We start from the raw sequence: 13,854 nt of genomic DNA, 5'->3' as shown, positions 1-13,854 counted from the left end.
GTCTGGACGGGTAAAGATTTTCCTTTTCCCTGTACTATTGCTCTAGGTCAGCGCCCACCAGAAGAAGGCTATTTGGCGTGCCATCGCCAAGGACGTCCGGACTCTGGTGGTCCATCACAGACGGGGCACCCACTGCCGTAAAAGGTGGGAGGACCTTCGCCGCTGGAGCAAGAAGATGGCGGAGGCCCAGCTGGGGATGGCCTCCCAACGTGGGAGGGGTGCCCATCGCACCATGAACCCCCTGATGTTCCGGATCCTGGCGGTGGCGTATCCGGAGTTGGATGGACGCTTGAGGGCGTCACAGCAGCCAGAAGGAGATGAGTACACTCTCATTCAGCTGACTCTGCGCACATTACGAGGTGTCTGGGTGGGGGAGGTGGGCAGTGGGTTCCCCTAGGCCAGGGCGAGCTTGGTAGGCAAAGTCCCTTGTGAGGCAGGCTTAGTGGCACCCCAACCCCACTAGTGATTAGTGCCATCTACACCTAGTCAGGCTCCTGTGACTTCCATGTGTGCAGCAATCGGGCTTAGGCCTTGTACCCCATGGGCATGTGATTAATCTAGGAACTATAAGTGCATGGCGTAGTACAGAGGGCTGCTGTGTCTGTTGTGTCCGCCAACAGAAGTGGTGTTGCATGCACTGAACATGTCTTTCTTCTGTCTCCCCCCCCCTTTTTGTGGTCTCCATGTTCTTGTGTGCAATAGCATCATCAGGCGGGGGAGCATTGGCACCGGAGCAGGAGGGAGCTGCATCCCACTTGGCCCTGTGGGGCGAAACAACGGAGTCTGAAGCCACCAGTGGGACGGAGGGCGAGGGGAGCGCCACGGCGGGGACAGGAGCAGACAGCAGTGACAGCGATGTCTCCTCTGATGGGATCTCCCTTGCGGTGGCGGGCCCCTCTGTGCCCCCCGCATCAACAGGTACAGCCGCCACCCCCCTACCAGCGCTGCCCTCCCAGCAGCCCCTCAGCGTGTGTCCTGTGCCCGCTAACCCAGGAGGGTGGACTTCTCCTTCACCCCAGACACCTCAGGCCCTGCCCCAGTCAGCCCTGCTGCCCTCAGGGAGGAGGCTATTGACCTCCTGAGATCCCTCACTGTTGGGCAGTCTACCATTCTGAATGCCATCCAGGGTGTTGAGAGGCATTTGCAAAAAACAAATGCATACTTGGAGGGCATTCATTCTGGGCAGGCAGCCCAACAGAGAGCATTTCAGGCTCTGGCCTCAGCACTGATGGCAGCCATTGTCCCTGTGTCCAGCCTCCCCCCTCCAAATTCCTCCACCCAGACCCAATCCCCTGTACCTCAGCCTATCCCAAGCAAACCATCAGACCAGCATGCACACACATCAACACACAAGGGTGGCTCAGGCAAACATAAGCACCACACATCCCACAGGCACTCACACAAGCATCATACCCAGGCGCACATACCAACATCCACTGCCTCCACTGTGTCCCCCTCCTCCATGTCTCCCTCCTCCAACTCAGTCTCGTCTCCACTCACACCTGCATGCACTACATCCTCAGCCACTACCTCCATCACTAGCACACCCATCACCACACACCGCTCACATGCACTCACCACCCCCACCACCATTCACACATCCCCAGTGTCCTCACCGAGTGTGTCAGTGAGCCCTCCTCCCAAAGAACACAAATGTAGGCACACACCCACCCAACATCCATCCACCTCCCGACAGCCTCCAGCCCATGCAACTTCACCCAAATTCAGCAGATGTACACCTCCTACAACCACTACCTCTTCCTCCACTCCCAAACACCCTCCATTCACCCGTCCCAGCATGTCTAAAAAACGTTTCCTGGCTAATATTGACCTCTTCCCTACACCCCCCGTCCTTCCCCTAGGGCTAGGCTTTCCAGGTCCCAGCCCAGCACCTGAGCCACCACATACCCAGGCACAGTGGTGCCAGCAAATGCGGGGTCATGGAGTGCGCCAACCATCAGGGCTGCCAGTGTGCCACGGAGCGAGGGTGTAGGAGGCAGGCCTGGCTTGTAGTGGGTACCAGAGGTACTTACACCTTGTACCAGGTCCAGTTATCCCTTATTAGTGTAGAAGAGGTGTTTCTAGCAGCTTAGGCTGATAGAAGGTAGCTATGGCAAAACAGCTTAGGCTGAACTAGGAGACATGTAAAACTCCTACTATACCACTGGTGTCATATGCACAATATCATAAGAAAACACAATACACAGAATTACTAAACATAAAGGTACTTTATTTTTATGACAATATGCCAAAAGTATCTCAGTGAGTACCCTCAGTATGAGGATAAGATATATACACAAGATATATGTACACAAACCAAAATTATGCAGGTAATAGCAAGAAAAGTAATGCAAGCAGTGTAAACTTACAATAGATTGCAATAAGAGCACATAGGTGTAGGGGCAACACAAACCATATACTCCAAAAGTGGAATGCGAATCACGAATGGACCCCAAACCTATGTGAGCTTGTAGAGGGTTGCTGGGACTGTAAGAAAACAGTTAGGGTTAGAAAAATAGCCCACTCCAAGACCCTGAAAGGTAGGTGTAAAGTGCACCTACTACCCCCAGAGAGCACAGAAGTCGTGATAGGGGGATTCTGCAGGAAGAACACACACCAGCAATGCAACAACAGTGGATTTCCAGACCTGAGTACCTGTAAGACAAGGGGACCAAGTCCAATAGTCGCGACAGTGTCGAGAGTGGGCAGGAGCCCAGGAAATGGCAGCTGAGGGTGGAAGGAAGCTGCCACCTGTTGGAAGAAGCTTGGAGTTCTGCAAGAAAGAAGAGGACTAGGAACTTTCCCTTTGGAGGATGGATGTCACACATCGCGATGAAGCTTGCAGAGGTATTCCCAAGCAGAAAGACCGCAAACAAGCTTTGCTAGCTGCAAGGGTCGCGGTAGAGGTTTTTGGGGTGCTGCTGTGGCCCAGGAGGGACCAGGATGTCACCATTTGGAGGAGGAGACAGAGGGGGCACCCATCAACTCAGGGAACCCTCACAGAAGCAGGCAGCACCCGCAGAAGTACCTGAACAGGCACTTGGAAGAAGAGTGAACTGGAGTCTATGCAAAGTCACAAAAGGGAGTCCCACGATGCCGGAGGACAACTCAGAAGGTTGTGCACTGCAGGTTAGAGTGTTGGGGACCTAGGCTTGGCTGTGCACGAGGGAAATCCTGGAAGAGTGCACAGGAGCCGGAGCAGCTGCAAATCACGCAGTACCCAGCAATGCAGTCTAGCGTGGGGAGGCCAGGACTTACCTCCACCAAACTTGGACTGAAGAGTCACTGGACTGTGGGAGTCACTTGGACAGAGTTGCTGAGTTACAGGGACCACACTCATCGTGCTGAGAGGGGACCCAGAGGACTAGTGATGCAGTCTTTTGGTGCTGCGGTAGCAGGGGGAAGATTCCGTCGACCCACGGGAGATTTCTTCAGAGCTCCTTGTGCAGAAAGGAGGCAGGCTACCCCCAGAGCATGCACCACCTGGAAACAGTCGAGAAGGCCGGCAGGATGAAGCGATACAAGGTTGCTAGTAGTCGTCTCGCTACTTTGTTGCGGTTTTGCTGTCGTCCTGAGCAGTCAGTGGTCGATCCTTTGGTAGAAGGTGAAGAGGGAGATGCAGAGGGACTCTGATAAGCTCTTGCATTCGTTATCTGGTGAGATCCCCAAAGCAGAGACCCTAAATAGCCAGAAAAGGAGGTTTGGCTACCTAGGAAGGAGGATTGGCTACCAAGAGAGGTAAGAGCCTATCAGAAGGAGTCTGTGACGTCACCTGCTGGCACTGGCCACTCAGAGCAGTCCAGTGTGCCACAAACACCTCTGTTTCCAAGATGGCAGAGGTCTGGGACACACTGGAGGAGCTCTGGGCACCTCCCCTGGGAGGTGCAGGTCAGGGGAGTGGTCACTCCCCTTTCCTTTGTCCGGTTGCATGCCAGAGCAGGGCTGGGGGATCCCTGAACCGGTGTAGACTGGCTTATGTAGAGATGGGCACCATCTGTGCCCATCAAAGCATTTCCAGAGGCTGGGGGAGGCTACTCCTCCCCAGCCCGCACACCTATTTCCAAAGGGAGAGGGTGTTACACCCTCTCTCAGAGGAAGTCCTTTGTTCTGCCTTCCTGGGCCAGGGCTGCCTGGACCCCAGGAGGGCAGAAACCTGTCTGAGGGATTGGCAGCAGCAGCAGCTGCAGTGGAGACCTTGGAAAGGCAGTATGGCAGTACCCGGGTTCTGTGCTAGAGACCCGGGGGATCATGGAATTGTCCCCACAATGCCAGAATGGCATTGTGGGGACAATTCCATGATATTAGACATGTTACATGGCCATATTTGGAGTTACCATTGTGACGCTGTACATAGGTAGTGACCTATGTTCAGTGCACGCGTGTAATGGTGTCCCTGCACTCACAAAGTCCGGGGAATTTGCCCTGAACGATGTGGGGGCACCTTGGCTAGTGCCAGGGTGCCCACACACTAAGTAACTTTGCACCCAACCTTCACAGGTGAAGGTTAGACATATAGGTGACTTATAAGTTACTTAAGTGCAGTGGTAAATGGCTGTGAAATAAGGTGGACGTTATTTCACTCAGGCTGCACTGGCAGGCATGTGTAAGAATTGTCAGAGCTCCCTATGGGTGGCAAAAGAAATGCTGCAGCCCATAGGGATCTCCTGGAACCCCAATACCATGGGTACATTAGTACCATATACTAGGGAATTATATGGGTTTACCAGTATGCCAATGTGAATTGGTAAATTTTGCCACTAGCCTGTTAGTGACAAATTTGGAAAGCAGAGAGAGCATAACCACTGAGGTTCTGGTTAGCAGAGCCTCAGTGAGACAGTTAGGCATCACACAGGGAACACATATAGGCCACTAACTTATGAGCACTGGGGTCCTGGCTAGCAGGGTCCCAGTGACACATAACAAACATACTGACAACATAGGGTCTTCACTATGAGCACTGGGCCCTGGCTAGCAGGATCCCAGTGAGACAGTGAAAACTCCCTGACATATACTCACAAACAGGCCAAAAGTGGGGGTAACAAGGCTAGAAAGAGGCTACTTTCTCAGAGGGCAAGGACATTCCGCCACCTGCCAAGGTGAAAAAGGTGCCCACATCCCGGAGGGAGAAGCCGCAAAACACCTGCCACCAAGGGGTCAGGGAAAACGAAAGGGGATAGTGGAAAGAGGATGTGCCACCATCAAAGGTGGGTAAGGGCGAAAAACTGAAGGGCAGGTCAGGAGAGGGCATGGTGGCACCGACTGACGCACCAGTGTCACACCTTCTGTCCACGTCAATGCCAACCTGTACGGCGGAGAACACCGCCACCTGCACTGCCACCTGCACCGCCACAGACCCCGCCGCCAGCACCGCCGCCACAGACCCCGCCGCCAGCACCGCTGCCACAGACCCTGCCGCCAGCCCCGCCGCCACAGACCCCGCAGCCAGCACCACCGCGACTGACACCGCCGCAAGCACCGCCAGCAGCCCCGCAACATCCTCAGACAGTGGCACCACCCCAGACATGGCTACCATCCCCAGTGGTCAGTCGTCCGAGGCTGGTGGTGAGTTACAGGACCCTGGCCAGCTTCCATGAAGCATCACTGTCATCACAGTTGTCACTTGCATATGGAATGCGAAGCCGCAGCAGTGTGGGGTATGTCTATGCCTCCATGGCGTCTCAAGCTACCTGTACCTCGGCAATCTCATGGCACACACACCCAGGCAAGTGTATCGTTCCAGCCACACTGCACGTGGAGCACTCGGGGCACCAGGCCCCCTCCAGAACCAGTGGAGTATCTCATCCACTACCTCAGTCCTTGGCAGGATGAAGCACTCTGGGCACCAAGCCCCCTCAAGAACCAGTGGAGAAAGGCATCCACTACCTCAGTCCTTGACAGGATGAAGCACTCTGGGCACAAAGCCCCCTCCATAACCAGTGGAGACTGTTATCCACTTGAGAGACTGTTTCTTTGCACTCCGCAGGATAAAGCAGTAGGCAAACCACCCACTGAAAAGACTTGAGAGACTGTGGCTTTGCACTCCCCAGGATAAAGCAGTGGGCAAACCACCCCCTGGAGAGACTTGAGAGACTGTGGCTTTGCACTCCCCAGGAGAAAGCAGTTGTCTAACCACCCAATGGAGAGACTTGAGAGACTGTGGCTTTGCACTCCTCAGGATAAAGCAGTAGGCAAACCACCAACTGAAAAGACTTGAGAGACTGTGGCTTTGCACTCCCCAGGTAAAGCAATGGGCATGAGCCCACTCGTGGAGCAGTAGTGTCGGGTGTTCATCAGGCTGAGGTGCCCCCCCTCCCCCTGAGGTGCCTGTATATTTTATATGTGATGCCCCTCCAGGGTTCTCTCCGTTTGTAGTCAGGTATCATGTGTGGGCCTCGCCCATGCATTTTGGGCCCATTGGTTCATGGACAATGATTGGTGCACTATCCGGACTTGTGTAGTTGGTGTACATAATTGTATATACTGGACTTTGACTTTTGACTAATGGATTTTTATTGATTACAATCATTACAATCATTTCCTTTTGTCCTTGCGTTATTCAAGGGGGGAGGAAGAGGGGTGTATGTAATGTTGCAGCATGTATTTGTGTGTATGATGTTGTGGTTGAGGGTGGGGGTGTTGCGTGTTGCATGTGTGTGTCACTCTCTTTTCCCTCCCCCCTCCCCTGTGTTGTAGGTGCAGTACTCACCGTGGTTGTCGCCGCCATCATTGGAGCTCCTGATAGAGGAGCAGGAAGACCATCGCCGGCAGTATCTGCAATTCGGGCTCCATGGCGTCCTGGTTCCTTGTGGGGTGTGGAGAGGTGAGTGTTTTCCCTTCTGTGTACTGTTTCCGGCATGTTTTTATTCGCGTTGGTTTCGCCCCGGAAAAGGTGGCGGATAGGCGTGTTGTGATAGGGTGGGCGTTACACTGTCTGTTGGGGGTGTCCGCCGCGCTGCTTGTTTGTACCGCTGTGGCGGTCGGAGTGTTAAAGTGGCTGTCTATGTTGACGGTTTCCGCCACGGTCGTAATCCCATTTTTTTTCCGCCAGCCTGTTGGCGGTGTTACCGCTGCTTTAACACCGACCGCCAGGGTTGTAATGAGGGCCATAGTCTTTTAAATAAGCAGGACTTTGCAATTTTCTGAAACGAAGCCTGAGTCTGTAGTGAAGAGCAGAAGGAGGTTTATTTCAGTATATTGGAGTAAACAGCTCAACCATCCTTCTAACAGCTCTTTCCTCAATCTCCTCCAACCACCCCAGAACATTACGACCTATTGCATGCTACACTGATGTCAAGAATGACATCAGTATAGAATACTAAAATAGATTTGCAGATGCACAGGATCCCTGAGGCCGATCTGTGTGATAATCTTTGGAAGCACCTTCCTAGCGAGGGAAGTGACACCCTACTGGCTCTCGGGAAAGGGGACAGTATGATGTATTCCCCTTGAAGGAAGTCCTTAGAGGAAGTGTGGCCATACCTGAGAGAAGTATAGGCAGAGGTTTAGGGACAGCAGAAGCTGCCCCAGCCACCATGAGTGGGTTGTGTAGACTATTTTTGCAAAAAAATTGATTATTGGGTGAAGGGCAGTAAAGTGAAGGATTATCAGGGGGTGTACAATTTGATTGTGAGAGAGCACATGTTCAGTCTTTGTTTTGCAGATCAGAGACAGCACCTTATTGACAGTAAGTACACTGATCCCATGGAGCTTGCTATGGTGGAGGACAGCTGAATCAACACCAGGGCCTATAAGAAGGTATTAGAGGATCACAACAAGGGTTGACAGGGTTCCTACAAGAAGAAGTGGGAGTAGTTCAAATCTAAAACTAAGCAGTTCTCTAAAGGCCCCTTAAATAGTAAGGTAGGTCAGGACTCCCATCCCCCAACTTATAGAAAGAAGTGATTCCCTGATAATAAGTCCTAAATGAAGAACCCTGCTTAGGTGCTATGAGCACCAACTTGAAGGGCACCTAAAGAGGGATGTTAAGTGTCCCAGGCGGGCAGAGCTCCCCACTAGTGGGCAGTCACTGGGGCTGGCTAGTGTAGCGCGTCTGGAAGAGACTGTCCCAATTAGTGTGGGGGAAGTATAGAAGTTACCCTAGTGTCCCTGAGTGACAAAGAGATGGTGCAGGTAACTCACATATCTAGAAATACTGGCAAGCAGTGTGCCACCATTAATAGGAAGAGGGTGGAGGCTCTGAAAGACACTGGAGCCAGCATGACAACTGTTAGATGTCCTCTGGTGACATCAGAGCAGGTAGTCCCTAATGTATTCCACCAAGTTCTTGCAGATGACAACCATGAGAGTTACAACCAAGTGACTCTCTTTCCCTTTGAGTGGGGGGGTCTCAGGTTCCTTGGTTGTGGATGTGAGTCAATCCATGCCTGGGGATTGTCTGCTTGGAAATGACCTGGAGCACACTGTCTGGAAAGAGGTGGAACTCAGGTCACAATTGGAGCTATTAGGATTGCTTGAGTGGGTGTGTCTGATCACACGCTCCATAGCTGCCCAAGAGGATAGTCAGGAGGATCTCAAGCCTGACTGAATGTCTCAGGTGCCTGCCAAAAAGAAGAACAGCAATGGAACTCAGGGTATCCACTCCTGAAACTCCCATGATCTGGCAGGAGGCTGAACGTGAGGCGGACACCCTGGGGCCTACAGGGGAGGAAGGTGCCACCACAGCAGAACCAACGCATGCTTTGGACCCATCAAAAAGTCCCACATCACAGCCCATCGGAACTGCCACTGCACAATGCATCCTCGGTGCAGGCCCTCACATTCTTCATTGACAGCTGCCTCAATGACTTTGCCGAACACCGTATCACAGCCTTGCTGCTCCTTGGAACTGAGGCGTCTCCCTGATTGGATGCCACATTCTCAATGCTGGACTTCACATTGCAGGCCCTATCAACAGGATTCTCGACAATGACACAGTCTCTTGCAGCGCAGCCATGCCACATCTCAGAACTGATGCAGCGCCTCAGCTGCACACTGCATCTCCAATGCAGATCCCTGCAACGCTCCATGAACCAGGATTTAAGGTACTCTGTTCAGCGGGCCTAACTCGGAACCTGTAGCCAGCCCGCGCACCAGTGCAGTTGGCCTGAACTTATGACTTTGTCCCAGTCTGGCACAACCAGATATCCACAGTTGCCTCTTTATGCTTTTTTGTGTTAATTTCACTAAAAGCTTTACAATTGCACTTCTCTGGTTCTACTGATTGGATTTTTGTTTCGGTCGTGTTTTATTTATTAAAAGAAGTCCTATTTGTTTAATTTAGTGTGGCAAACTTTTTGTGCAGGGTTTTCACTTTATTACTGTTTGAACTATTGCATATATTCTTTACCTGTTGCCTCTAAGATAAGCCTGGCTGCTCTGTGACAATATACCAAAGAGGTGAGCACAGGTTAGTGTAGGGTTGGCTTGTGCCTCACCTTGACAAGGATTGTGGTTGCTGCTTGACTGGGGCTTATCCCTAGTCAACCCAAAACCCAATTTCTCACACTTCCTAATACAATGAATACGCCTGAAATCTCACAGAACTGATCATTGCCCAGTTTGCACCATCCTCATGTAATGCCTAGGTGGTCTGTGGATTACAGTCCATCAGATTTCCTGGCATCAGTTTGTAAGTTGGCTCAGCCTGAGCTTTGCCACAGGACTTAGGGTTTCTAGAAACTGGCCCGTATTGTGCAAAGATTAAAATAAATATCAAAGGAATGGTTGAGGATACATTCAAGGAAGGGAAAAGGAGAGCGTAAAGAAGATAAAACCTCGTAATACATATAAATGCAGAATTTACACTGTGTGTTGTTTACACTGCCAACTTTGGCTATAGTCTTCATATCTTCTATAGGTATGATAATTTTAACACTGTTGTATCAAGCTCTGCCACCCTTTGTGTTCTAGATGTTCTGTACATTCTATAAGAACCAAATGATAACATAAATAAAGTAAACTTTGATAGCAGACACGGTTTGAAAAGACTATTAGATCAATTATAATGTAAATATTGCAATACACTTTGAGAGCAAACATCTCACAAAGCTGGGAGCCACCCTTGACTTGAAAATAAAATGTGATGGCCAAAATCGTCACAAAGGTCAGCACATCTGACCAACTTCTATTACAACACGGATACTCTTTATGACGCCAGAAGATGGATCAGTAGCATGAGACACATCTAGTTGCGGTCTGCCACATAGTGAACAGTACTAGAATAGTTTAACCGCCTAAAATTATTCGCTTTATCTAGAGTGTTGACTGAATAGTAACATCTCTGGGGAAACAGCTGTGAATGAAAGGGGTTTACATTTTAACCCTTTCTCTATAACATTATGGGGAGATTAGATTTCTGGGACACCCCGATCAAAGTATCTAGCTGAGACCTAATCAGCATCTTAACACCATTTGAACTCCTGTCTCCATCAGAACATCTGTCTTCATTAAAATGTCTGACTTCAGCCAAATTCCTATACAATGCCACTGGATGCTGTTAAAACATTTTCCAAAAATGTAATTATTATATATTAGAAAATGGAGCAATGCAATCATTCTGATTAGGACAGAAGCTCAAGGGTTATTTGTAGTCAGCTCCGGGTGGGTAAAAAGCTGTATAATTTAAAAAAACTAGAACCTGGCATGTAGAAATACGAAATGTTTTTATCACGTCTCTTTTCTTCGAATTATCACTGGTCCTGCAAACTACTAACATTTTACATGTATTTGTATCGGTTAAATACGATACTTGTAAAATCAAATCCCCCTGATCTCTGTGTTTTTGCTGATGCCTATTTTAAAATGAAACTAATTGGCCTGGCACAAATGCCCACGTGCAGTAGAAATATGGCTGCCTTCTTCTGCGAAAACAAAAAACTGGGCATTTATGCACTTTTTACATTCTGGAGAGTTTAGGAGCAAGTACTTTTATGATATACTTTTATGTAAATATACTATACATTTTCTTAGCTGTCAGTTCTGCTTCTGCTTGCGTTAATTATAATTTATGATAACAGTAAACATTGTTTACTTGTCAAAGTATAAATAGCAACATTTTCTCTTTTCCTCATTTTTCTTCAACTGGGCACAACATAGAATGGAATAAAATACTAGCCATCATCCTAACCTGAAATATCAGCTGTGGCTGAACAGTAGAGACTTGTGATTGGGTGAAAATGCACATGGTGCAGTGAAGCTTGGGGGGAAATTTAGAAAATGTCCGCCAAATGAAGATGCAATCTGCTCTTACTTTTTAGAACCTGAAAATCCATAATGCACCCTCCACCCCACGAAGACTTGCAATGCTCACTGACTTATTGATACTTACTCCAACTAACTCCTAATTTGTGTGGTGCTGCTGAAGGCCAGCACCTCCACTTGAATAACTCCAGCGCTGTGGAGTAGAAGCAGTGTGACTAACCGTTTACTTATGAAAAGTCATTGCAATTAACAACTGTAGGTGCTTGTTGGTTTCCCCCCTTTTCATAAGCAAATGTGGTGATGTGACACAGCATGGAAGTGATTCTCTCTATTACATGAGTGTAGTCTATTTAATGAGTAACGCTGTTCATTTGTTAGGCACTAATGTTTGTGATTGGTGGCTTTAAGAAAGAACACCACAGTGAATGTTATGGATTTATGATCAGTATGACGTGCCTATGCTTTTTTAATATTAGAAAAACAGTTCTTCTTTTTGTGAAAAGACAACTGCCCCAGTAGGGTTAATTCTGATGGTTGAAATGCTTCAGCTAAAGTGTAAGTCAGGGAGTCTCCTGTGCTGTGAAACGTGGTCGGCGGTGGCAGGGCAGCAGACTGCTAAGAAAGCCTTTTTGTCAGGGTGCCTGCTTATGTGAAATAAATGTAAATTCGCAAAACTGGTTAATCTTCAAATGTAAAGGGTACTTGGAAGCTAGTATGGGCTTTAATTAATGGAATCACTTGAAGTTTTCTGATGACACAGATGTATTCTTTTTGAGTGGAATTGCAATGGAGTTACCAGTGGAGCTGTGAAATGTGTGCTTTTAAGGGACTGTTGTAAAACTATCTGCACTATGGACAGTTTGGGTATTACTAAAGCATGTATTTTGGTGCACTTTTGTTTATCTTAAACCTTCTTGCTCATGTTCTATCAGCCTATCTTATACTGTCTGCAAGTTTAAAATGACATATATTCGCAGCGCTTTCTGTCACAGACTAGACCTCATAGCACTAAAAATATACACATTAGTATCCACTGTCCAGTTCTGGGGCTCTCTGGTTACAGACACAGAACTCTGCAGTGCATTAACAGGGTTCCATAATGTATGTTAGTGCATTTCGCACGTTTTAATTTGACCCGCTTGTATCGTTCGTTTAAACTGTGCTTTATTTTATATGTAGTTAGCTGAAGCTGAAATACATAAAAAAATACAGAATATTTGGTTTTTTTGCCACAACATTGACCCCATCCTATGCTGAGCCACCCCGCCTCCATTATGCATAGTATCAAAGTTTCCATACTTTTTTTAAGGCACTTGACTACTGATTCTAATCTGGCTCTGTATCCATAGGACCGCATGAGAAACAATGTAAAAGCATGTGCTTAACATGCAGATATTGGGATTGGAAACAATAGATGCATGCTAATCAGTGGGACTCTTGAAACCACACAAAGTATTCTATAAAGTATTGCTTTTACAAGAAGAGCCATCCGTGATTTTGAAAACAAAGCTATTTTTCAGCCTGGAACACTTCAGTAATGGCACTGGCGATGCTAGCATAGATTATGTGATTGTCAACTCACATAATGTTTTCCTCCTAAAATTACACAAAATACCAGGACAAATACATGAAACACGCAGAAATTATCAAAAATTCTCTTTGGTGTATCTTCTAATGTGAAAACTGAACATAAGGGCATACCACACATTCAAAAATTGCTAAACAGACACCTGCAAGAGGACTGCTTCACAGAAACAATGGGTCATGTTTACAAGAAAGGGGTGCATCATAGATAATGCGCCACTTTTCTTGTGCCTCCCCTACCGGCACCTATTGACGCCATGGTTGTGCCATATTTACAATATGGCGCACAATGGCGATCATTAGCACAATAGCATCAACATTTTGGACAAGAGTGAGGCGCTTTGCTGCACTGCGTCAAACATTTTGATGCCAGTGCAGCAAAGCACAGGGAGGCCCATTGAATATAATGGGTGCTCTGAGCATGTGGTACAAATGACGGAAAAAATGGCACAGTGAAATATTGTAAACTTCCCTGCGCCATTTTTTCGGGCCTCCCTGCGCAAGAATGCCCCACTGTTAAAAATGGGGTCTTTGGCTGGCAGTCAGGTTATCCCCTGTCCAACAAGGACCCTCACTCTAACCAGGGTAAAGGAGAATCACCTTCACTTAACCCCCATTCACCCCCTTGATAGCTTGGCACGAGTAGGCAGGCTTAACTTCAGAAGCAATGTGTAAAGTATTTGTACCAACACACACAGTGAAACAGTGAAAACACTACAAAATAGACACCACACCAGTTTACAAAAATAGATCATATTTATCTAAATCAAACAAGAGCAAAACGAAAAAAATTCAACATACAGAATTCAAAACATGAATTTTAAAAAAGAATGAGTCTTAATCCTTAGAAAACAGTGAGAATGCTGTTGTTACACAAAGTACCTGGTTAGCATAAAAAATAAACCTGCCCAGGAGAGCGTGCATCGGAAATGGGTAGGGATGCGTCGATTCCTTATTCGCAAGTGAGGCCGTGCATAGTTTCCTTCTCCGGTCGGGACGGTGATGCGTTGTTTTTCTCAACAGCAGGAGAGAGATGCATCGATTTCCAGACGGGGCACCTCGGATCCACAC

Source organism: Pleurodeles waltl, chromosome 7, assembly GCF_031143425.1.
Source record: "Pleurodeles waltl isolate 20211129_DDA chromosome 7, aPleWal1.hap1.20221129, whole genome shotgun sequence".
Classification (NCBI taxonomy): Eukaryota; Metazoa; Chordata; class Amphibia; order Caudata; family Salamandridae; genus Pleurodeles; species Pleurodeles waltl.
This window is presented reverse-complemented; position numbering follows the sequence as displayed.